This window comes from Cavia porcellus, unplaced genomic scaffold, assembly GCF_034190915.1.
Source record: "Cavia porcellus strain 051 isolate PalLab524CR breed Dunkin Hartley unplaced genomic scaffold, mCavPor4.1 scaffold_5, whole genome shotgun sequence".
NCBI classification, from domain to species: domain Eukaryota; kingdom Metazoa; phylum Chordata; class Mammalia; order Rodentia; family Caviidae; genus Cavia; species Cavia porcellus.
In genome coordinates this window covers 30,830,750-30,842,092 of record NW_026947488.1, presented here as the reverse complement: position 1 = coordinate 30,842,092, position 11,343 = coordinate 30,830,750, and positions in this window count along the sequence as shown.

Below are 11,343 nucleotides of genomic sequence, written 5' to 3'. Positions count from 1 at the left end.
TGGAGTAAACTAAACGTAAAGCAAAATAAGTCTCACTTTAACTAGAGTACAAAGGACAAAAGACTAATAAAATCTGTACACAACAAGAAGCCTAGCAACAGTGACAACTACATACCTTCACTTTAATATACCTATCAAGGTTGAAAACAGTACAAGACAACATCCATCAGTGACAAAATGATTCTGTCACTTGCCAGAGCCTGCACATACACTCCCAGATTTAACTGGTTCCCTAGTGTCCTCGCTTGGAATCCCTGTCATCTGGTGAGAACTTTTCTTTATGCATTCTAGTAAACCACATCTGTTTCATTCTTCACTGCTGTACTGTGGTCCACATTCTCATCATCCTTACAAAAAGAGCACAGAAGGTCAGAATTGGTTACAGTAGAGATCTGAGAATGGAGGATGCCACTAGTGCTCCATCTTAGTGTTATCAACAGATAAGCTAGGTAAAAATATTGTAGGGAATCAGACAGGCTAGCCCTTCAAGACAGGCAGTGAAAAAGACAAAAACTAACTTTCACTTAAAAGATAACAGGCTAGCAGCTATTCTTAAGACTTGGGGATAGGCTTCTGTACCAGACTTGACTGACCACTCCTGAACACTCTAAAGGATATGATGAGCCTGTCATGGCACAGTTTCTTTTCTGGTCTGATATTCTATGAGTGGGGAGGCAATCTTAGCTCTTGAGATTTCCAGCTGTCTCATTTCCAACCTGTGAGTAATGGCTCAAGGGCATGTAACTCACTGAGAGTATGAGAAGAAAAGAGTTCCTCTTTCTGATCTCATTTCTGATCTTTTCCTGTCCTTTTATACTTTCTTTCTTTTTTTGGAATCATGTAAGGAGGAGAGAGAGAGAGAGAGAGAGAGAGAGAGAGAGAGAGAGAACTCTGAATTATCCTAACCTTTCCCTCCATTTCATAGGCCATTGAAAATGAACATTTGTCAATACCAATGACAGAAAAATCATCTTAGGTGAAGACATCTGGGCCTTTTATCTGTCCCTCATAAAACCTAACAAACAATGGTTACTCTGTCAGTGAGTTAAGTGCTTTTAGAGTAACTGTCACTCTTAAAGCATAGGACAAGTTTCCCTAGCACCGTCTGGTTAATCCCTATTGAAGCTAATGAAATATTGATGAGACAGGCACTTGGATTCCTTTCCAGACACAAATCTTTGGTGGCACAGAACCTATAAAAGCTGAGAGGATAATTCAGGCTTCATGGCCACGGTGAATCTCTGATAGATATTCAAAGGTTCATCAGAAGAAGTTGGGTCCCAACAGCCTGACTGTATAATCAGCAAAACATCTTCACTTACATACTGTCTCTATCTGTTCATCTCAGTGAGGTGAGAGGCAACTGTCTCAGCAGCCTTCTGGTATCCTCTGTCCCACAGTGACCAGAAATGTTACTGTTAAAGTGATCTCTTAAATGTTTATTAAGAGTTGAACTACAGGCTTGGAGTTTTTGCTCTTTGTTAATAAGTTACAAACTCCACTTTTTTTCTAGCTCACTGGGAGTTAACATGAGAACTCCCAGATTAGAGTGACCTCCCAAACCCGGAAACTCAGCTGGCTGGAGTAAGCCCAAGCGTCATCCCGAACCCTGGGCAGAGTTTAAGCAAATCTCTTCAGGAGCTCAAGGACCCGCCCAGAGCCCAGCCACACTAGGCTGCCCTTACCAGGTTTCAGGCCTGCCCAGGACATGCCCAGTGACCTCACAAACTGGGAAAGAGCTGGTTGGGGTAAGTCCACGCGCCATCCCAAGTCCTGGGGAGACTTAAGATCACCCCTTCCAGAGCTCAAGGACCACCCAGAGCCCAGCCACACTGGGCTGTGCTTGGCAGGTTTCAGGACTGCCCAGGACATGCCCAGTGACCTTCTCCCAAACTAGGAAACAGTGGCATCAGAGGTAAATTTGCACTACTCCGAGCCCCAGGAGACTTTAGAATCATCTCTTCTGGAGCTCAAGGATGCAACCAGAGCCCAGGCACACTAGACTAGCCTCAGGAGGTTTTGTGGATGAACTATGTTATGCCCAGTGACCTTCTTCAATTACAGGATTTGAGAGTAGGTGAAGTGAGTTCCAGGGCATTGGTCTTCACCAGGGAAAGCTTGAACCCATCATCCACAGTGGTTAGGTGCATGCCCAGCTACCTGAAACACTGAAGGTGGCACCGGAGGGCCTAAGGGCCTAACTGGACCAGGCTCAGCAACCTCCATTCATTCCCAGGAGCCTAGGGCATGGGAGACCATTTCCAACACATCCAGGGGAAGCCTTGGAACAACACTTGAAGCATAGAAATGTAGGAAAATGACAAAGCGAAACACCAAATGCAATCTGAAACCTCCAGCCCATCCCAAGAAACCTTAGGAGCTATGTATAGAAGAAAATATATGCGATACACCTGCAATATCCAAAATAATAGCAACTGAAATAAAGAAGCAAATCCAGGAAGCTTTAAAGGAATTCAAACTAGAAATAATATCCCAGATAAAAGAAGAAATGATAAAAGTAATGGAAGAGATGCTGAACATACCTAAAGAAGACACAATTTAAAAACTGGAGAAACTAAACAAAAAGGTAGAATTCTTGGATGAACAATATAAGAAACAAACAGAATACACAAAGCAGATGGAAAGAGACATACAGGAAATCAAAATTCCATTGAAAGTTGTAAAAACCACCTAAAAGAAAGTGAAGATAGAATTTCAGAACTCAAAGACAAGATTGCAGCCAGTGAGCAGGAAAGGAAAGATCTTTTAAAAATAACAAGGAATCAGGAAATAACAATTCAACAGCTGCAAGATGATGCAAAGAAAAACAACATAAGATTGATAGGGATAAATGAAACAGAAGGGGGCAACATAAAAGATATAAAGAGGATATTTAGAGAAGTAATAGATGAAAACCTCCCAAACATGAGAATGGAAACTGACATCAGGATCAGTGAAGCATATAGAACTCTGAATAGTCATAACCATAATAAAACTACACCCAGACATATAATAATCACAATCCCAGAAATCCAACAAAAGAATAGAATACTAAAAGCTATCAGAGAGAAAAGACAGATCACCTATAAAGGAAAACCTATCAGAATCACAGCAGACTTCTCAGCACAAACAACGAAATCAAGAAGAGCATGGAGTGTATTTCAGATCCTAAAGGAAAATGATTTTCAACCTAGACTGCTGTACCCTGCAAAATGGTCCCTCAAAATGGATGGAGAAATAAGATACTTCCATGAAAAAGAACAGCTGAAGAACTTCATGGTCATCAAGCCCACCCTGCAAAGAATATTGAAAGACAGTTTAGATACACTTAGGAAAAAACCACTAAGCAAAGCAGCCAATTAAACAGAATGGAAAGATAAAGATGCAACAGCATAAAGATAACATGTCAATGATAAACCAACATATAACAGTTATAACCATTAATGTAAATGGTTTCAATACATCAATTAAAAGAAACAGATTGGCAGAATGGATCAAGAAACAAAATCAAACCTTATGCTGTCTACAGGAAATTCATCTAACCCAAAAGAATACTCACAGACTGAAAGTCAAAGGATAGAAAACAATACTTCATGCAACCCCCCCAAAAAACGGGGTAGCTATTCTGTTTGCAGACAATGTGAACTTCAAGCCAATAATGGTCAGGAGAGATAAAGAAGACTGTTACATACTGGTTAGGGTAAAACATCAAGAGGAAGAGATAACAATCTTAAAAATATATGCGCCAAATTCCAGAACACCCAGTTATATAAAGCAAATATTAACAGAAATGAAAACCAAAATTAGCAGTAACACCAGAGACCTTAACACACCATTGATACCAAGGGACAAATTAACCAATCAGAAAATCAGCAAAAAAAAAATAACAGAACTGAATCACCCATGTGAACAAATGGACTTGATAGAGATATACAGAGTGTTCCATCCAACAACATCAGAATACACATTCTTCTCAGCAGTACATGACACATTCTCTAAAATAGAACAATATATTAGCCCACAATATATTTAATAAATGTAAAAGAGTTGAAATTATCCCATGCATGTTATTGGATCATAGTGCCATGATATTAGAAATTAATGATAAAAGATATTGCAAAAATCCCACAAACACATGGAAACTGAATACCACACTCTTGAGTAATCAGTGAGTCACAGGGAAATTAAAGATGAAATTAAACAATACCTACAAGAAAATGAAAATACAAATACAACTTACTGGAATCTGTGGGATGCAATGAAAGCCGTCCTCAGAGGATAATTTATTGCACTGAGTTCCCACATCAAGAAAACAGAATGAATACAAATGAATAACCTGATGCTACACCTCAAACATCTAGAAAAAGAAGAGCAAGTCAAACTCAAAGCAAAAAAGGAGGGAGCAAATTATAAAAATCAGAGCAGAAATTAATGCAATAGAGACTAAGAAAACAATCCAAAGAATCAATGAATCAAAGAGTTGGTACTTTGAAAGAATAAATAAAATTGATAAGCCCCTAGCCAACCTTATTATAAAAGGGAAGAAAAAGCTCAAATTCATGCAATAAGGAATGAAAAAGGTGAAATCACTAAAGACTCTGTAGAAATACAGAAGATCATCAGCATCTATTTTGAAAACCTCTACTCTGATAGATTTGATAACACAGAAAAAAACAGATTCCTAGAAACATACAAAGTACCAAAGCTAGGTCAAGAAGATGTAAAACTGCTGAATAATCCAATTTCTATTAATGAAATTGATAACGTAATTAAGTCCTTACCTACAAAGAAAAGCCCAGGCCCAGATGGATTCACTGTAGAATTCTACAGGAAATACAAAGAAGACTTAATACCAAAACTCCTCAAACTCTTCAATGAAATTGAAAGAGAAGCAATCCTTCCTAAATCATTCCTGGAAGCAAATATTACTCTAGTAACAAAACATGAGACAGACCCAGCTAAAAAGGAGAATTACAGGGCAATCTCCCTAATGAACACAGATGCAAAAATCCTCAAGAAAATATTGGCAAATAGGATGCAACAAATCATCAAGAAGATTATATACCATGACCAAGTGGGATTCATCTCCAGCATGCAGGGATGGTTCAACATATGTAAATCAATAAATGTAATCCACCATATCAGTAAAGCCAAAAGAAAGAACCACATGATCATTCTATAGATGCAGAAAACACTATTGATAAGGTCCAACATTTATTTATGTTAAGAACTGTAGAAAACTGGAAGAGATGTTCTTTACCTCAATATAATAAAGGCCATCGATGATAAGCCAACAGCCAGTATCACACGAAATGGAAAAAAAAAACTGAAGGCCTTTACCTTACAGTCAGGCACAAGACAAGGATGTCCCTTATCACTGCTCTTATTTAATATAGTACTGGAAATACTAACCAGAGCAATTAGATAAGATAGAGAAATAAAAGGGGTAAAGATAGGAAGAGAAGAAGTTAAATTATCATTATTTTCAGATGACATGGTACTCTATGTAGAAGACCCCCAAAACTCCATTGAAGGACCCCTAGATATAATAAATAAATTCAGCAATGTAGCTGGATACAAACTCAATACTCAAAAATCAATAGCATTCCTATACACTAACAACAAGATCACAGAGAGAGAAATAAGAAAAGCCACAACCTTCACACTAGCAACCAAAAAAAGGGAATATTTAGGAATTATTTTCATGAAAGAAGTGAAAGACCTATATGGGGAAAGTTAAAATACACTGAAAAAAGAAATTGAAGACAATCTCAGAAAATGGAAAGACATCTCTTGGTCATAGATAGGAAGCATAAATATTGTGAAAATGGCCATTCCCCCAAAACTGTTACACAGATTCAATGCAATCACAATAAAAATACCATCAACATACCTCATGGATCTATAGAAATCCATGGATCTCAAATTCATCTGGAACCAGCAGAGACCTAGTATAGCAAAGATAGTTCTAAGCAGCAAATGTAAGGCAGGAGGCATCACAATCCCTGACTTGAAGTTATACTACAAAGCAACTGCAGTAAAAGCAACATGGTACTGGAATAAAAACAGAGCTGAAGATCAATACAATAGATTAGAAGATACAACCACAACTACAAACACACTCAACCACCTTATCTTTGATAAAGGCACCAAACATGTTCACTGGAAGAACGACAATCTCTTTAATAAATGATGTTGGAAAAACTGGTTCTCCACATGCCAAAAACTAAAACTAGACCCACGCCTATCACTATATATTAAACTAAAATCTAAATAGATCAAAGATCTGAATATTAAAACAGAAACACTAAATCTGTTGGAAGACAAATTGGGTAAAAACCTTGAAAATATAGGGGTAGGTAGATAATTCATCAACAGGACTCAATCTGCATGGAAAATACTTCCCAGAATGCATAACTGGGATCACCTCTTATTAAAAAGTCTCTGCATGTCAAAAGAAATCTCCATCATAGTGAAAAGTAAACACACAAACTGGGAAAAAAATCTTAGTGAACTGTCCCTCAGACAAAGGACTTCTGTCTAAAACAAACAAAGAATTTTTTTTTAAAAAATCAGACCCCAAAATTTAAAGATACAGTCCAAAAGTGGGCATGTGAGATGAATACATACTTCTCAGATGAAGAAATACAAATGGCAAATAAATAGATGAAAAAATGTTCATCATCATTAGTCATTAGAGAAATGCAAATTAAAATCACACTGAGATTCCATCTCTCTCCTGAAAGAATGGTCAAGATCAATAAAAGTACCAACAACAAATGCTGGAGAGACTGTGGGGAAAAAGGAACTCTCCTGCACTGTTGGTGAGAGTGTGGACTTTTGCAATCATTGTGGAGGTCAGTCTGGAGATTTCTCAAAAAGCTGGGATTGGAAGTCCCATTTGTTTCAGCTATTGCGCTTCTAGGCATATTCCCAGAAGAACTGAAAACATAATACCACAGTGATATATGTGCACCAATGTTTATAGCAGCACAATTTGTAATAGCCAGATCTTGGAAACAATCTAAGTGTCCATCAACTGAGGAATGGATAAAAAAGTTGTGGTATTTTTATACAATGGAGTACTACTCAGCTATAAAGAATGATCACATTGAGATATTTATAAATAAATGGGCACAGCTTGAGACCATACTCATAAGAGAAATAAATCAAACTCACATGTATAAACACCAAATAGTTTCCCTTGTTTAAGAAAAGGTAAGAATATATAAAAGTATGTGGTAAACATGATTCCCCATTATATTGCTTCAAAGCCTTATAATGTTTTCATTCATTAATTGGAATGGTTTTACTCTAGGTTGTTTGATTTTATTGTCTGTGATTGTATGAACAGTTATTTTGAAGAAAACAAGACAATATAATAGCTAGTGCTGATTTAATATCATCTTGTTTTGAAGTCCCATGAAGCTTTTGTTCTTCTGTCTCCATCGGTTTACCATGTTGTATCTTATTGGATTTTATTATATGTGATAGTATAAATGAAATTTTTTATAGACAAGGAGATAACATAGAAACCATTGTTCATTTGCTGTTAGTTGGTTCTAAATACTCTGTAACACTTTCATTCTCTTGAATGGTTTTGCACTGTCATGTTGTGCTTTATGCTATACGAAGTTATACTCAAATATTTCAAGGAAAGAAACACTATGGTAGCTACTTTTATGTTGTGTTATCTTGTGGTGAAACACTATAATGCTTAAATTGTTCTTTTCTGACCTGTGTTATTATGTTGTTATGTCCTCTTTTATCTTAATCTCCTTCTTTCTTTTAATTTTTTTAATAAATTTTTTTAAAATGTCCTGAGACCATCCCTGGAAGGAGTGGGTCTCTGTTCTTTGCAGCCTCAAAACTCCAAAAGTAAAAGACTTTGCTCCCAGGAGAAAGCTGCAGAACAACAAGCTCCAGAATGGCAGCAGAGGCCACATGACGTTCCAAACTGCCAGCAACCATATGTGGTTCCAAAATGGCAGCAGCAGCACCAGGTTCCAGAATGGTAGTGACATAGTTAAGCTTTTCCTCATAATCAGGTTCACAGAACCCAGCAATCCAGGCACTAAACCCCTACAGCCAAGAGAGAGAAAAGCCTGACCGATACTCTAACTGGCAGAAAGCCTTGCTGACATCCACATGGCACTGATTTTAGGTGAAAAGAAAATGCACAAATTCTGAGGGTCAGATGGCTTCCATCTCTATTGCAAAAGGCCTGGGAGGTCAAGCAGTGTGCCCCTGAGAGGGCAATATGTAAAGATGTAAGGGTAAAGCCAAAGGTGTAATGGAGACCCCAGAAGTTTGGAAAAGCAAGGAATGTGGATAATCCAAGTAAAGCTGTAAAAACTGAGCAAAGAAAGATTAAAAGAGAAGCTGTGGTAGTTGAAATCCCTTGAAGTGCTGTAGGGGTGAAATTACTCAAGCTTTTTGGAGCTAGCAATCAGCTTGCTTTAAATGCTGAGCATGGAACTCTAGGACCTAATGTTCACCCTGCTGGATGTTAGACTTGCTTTGTTTCCAATCCTTTGTATTCCTCTGTTTGTAATTTTTGGAATAGTAAGTTTATCTTGTGCCTTTGCATTTTGGAAATGTTTAACCTTGTTTAATTTGTACAGAAGGTTAAGATTAAGAGTTTGCCATAGATCTTGAGGAGACAGGACTTGGACTTTTCAGTGATGCTGAAACTGTTAAGATTTTAACAACTCTTGGAGATGGACTAAATGTTTTTGTCTAAGGAATGTGCATGAGTCTTTGGGGGCCAGGAGTGGAATGTCATGGTTTACATCAGTAGCCCAAGCCTCATGCAATTATGGACTCAACAAAATCTAACGTTTGTGATTGGTTTGTCTAGCGCTTGGATAGGAGGTGTGAGTGCAACACCCACTTAGGAGTGGAGCCAGTATACAAAGAAATGGCGAAAGTGTATCTCTTTCTCCTGCTGGTTCATGCCTAGCTGTTTGCAGCAGACATAAAGAGCAGCTCCATCATGCCATGCTGCCTTGGAGCCAACTGAGTACTGACTTAAACCTTCAAGAACTGTAAGAAATTAACCTTTTCTTCCCTAACTTTGAGCATCAGATACTTTGTCTCGACAAGAAAAGAGTAACTAATGGACTCTTCTTCTTTACTGTCTGCCTGCCAAGGATGAGACTGGCCCATCTTCAGAATGAATGCGTGGTTGTGAAGAGACAATTTTCCTATTCTGATGCCACCCAGTCTGTGTGGCACCAGATTCGTATGTTCATCACTTTGGACCTCACATCCCAAATTGTGTTCTTTATATCCCATCCAGCCCACTAGACCTAGCAAGGCCTCGGGGCAAACATTTCATCTGCTGATGGTGAAGGTGAAAGGTATCCTATGATTACAGACCGCGCAAGACCTTCAGCATCCTCTGTATGTTGTTTTTTTACCTCATCCTCCAGCTCTTTCATACAATTTCCAGTCAAGAACCCCAAGTGTTTCTTGGGTAATTAGTTTTTTCTGGGTGATATTCCTCCTGTCCATTCCCTTGGGTTGTAGTCATGGTGACTGCAGAAAGATAAGAATATCAGCAGCATGGCTGGCCCAGACAGCATCCAGACACTTAATGTTGGAAAGAGAAAGCTGCTCAGGTTCATCACCTGATATCCTGCCTGCTGCTCAGCCCTGTATCTGGGATACACTGATGTGCCCTGTATTCCCAGGCAGACAGATCATTAGAACTACTGCAGCTTCAAATCCCTGTGTAGCAGCTCTGTCTCTAAGTCACTTGCAAGGCTCTTGGCCTATGCTCCCCACCCCTCAGGCTGCATCTCTCCTATCCTTCCCATAAGAGACCACACTTGGCTCTGTCTGCCTTGCCCCTGAGGCATGAGATGGCCCCGTGGTATATTGGCCTTCCCCAGAGCAGTGGAAGCAAGATGTGAGTGGACACACATACAGCATGTTCACATATCTGAGAACTTTGAATCCAGGGCATCTGACCTCTTTTCCTGGTCATGTTTCTTTCTCCTCTTAGCCCTGAGCCCCAAGGCCACATTCTCAAATGCCAGCTCTGAAATTCCCATTTCTCAGCCTCTCCACCTTCTACTGGGTCCATGTTCACTTGGAACAACCCTGGAAAGCATATAAAGGAGAGAATAAGAGAGAGCAGGTGAGGCTGCAGAGAGGCAGCCTGATCATGTGTTTCTGGAGACTCAGAAATGGGTGCTCCAGTTGAGATCTGGCTCCTGTTCCCACTTCTTCCTGAGGCTTGGGTGTGCCTTGTACTCCTTGTGCCCTAGAGTGCCCCTGTGCTCTGGCCAGGTTACTGTGACAGTGATGAGAAGTTGTCATGTGCTGAAGTAGGCTTTCCCAAGCTGAAATGGGATAATGAGTTACAGGAAAGAGAGACTGGGGTGCCATGGAATCTGATCCAGGCCCTTCCCCCCACTGTCAGAAGTGCTAGTCCTAAAATCCCCACCACCACCACCACTGTGGGCCCGGAAGCCTCCCAGGATTGCTCCACTCTCTGCTCCTTATCTGTGTAAACCTGGGGAGCCTCTATTACTTGCCTGAGGATTGTGTGGGTCTTCACTCTGTAGACTGAAGGATTTCCAGTTTGCTTTTCAGCATCTGGCTCATTCCAGCTGTGTGACTTCAGGCAAGTCATGTACCATCTCTAGGCCTTAGTTTCTTCTTGAGTGAGGAAAATAACTCCACCCATCTTGTAAGGCAGGTAAGCGAATTGAGATGGGTCATCTCAGGAACTTGGTGAACACAGTGTGAATATTTTCCATGCTATGACTTTGTCTCTCTCCCCTAGCACACAAAATGTAAATCCCATGAGGGTGAGTCTTCTTGAGGCCTTGACATCTCTCTTCCTGCCCTTTTCCTGGGAATCCTAACTGTTGCTCAGTATTGTCTATTTCCTTTTTTCCCCCAAATCCTAATGAAATTTTGAAAGGGACAGGCTTCTTGGGGGCAACAGGGATCCAGGGGCTCATCAGGAGACAGAAGATATGACAAGAGCAAAACTGGCTGGCAGAGGAGTTTCCCATGGCTGACACCAGACTTGCTGGGGCTTACGTAGTGCCCAACCCTGTTTCGATTCCTGCACTGCAAATGAGACCCCGAGAGGCAAGGAGAAAGTGGTAACCTTTATGTTTTGTGAATTGAGGGACACTGACCTGCACTTTTATCCTTGTTTTACCAAAGAGAAAACTGAACCTCAGCAGTGCAGTTGAAGGATTTGCCCAAAGTCACATAGCCTGGTAGGGCTGGACCAGGGACTGCAGAGGCTTAGCTACTCCAGGTGTCTCACTTCCTCCCACTTCCTGTTCCTGACACTAAGCCAGAACTAGGCCTTCTCAG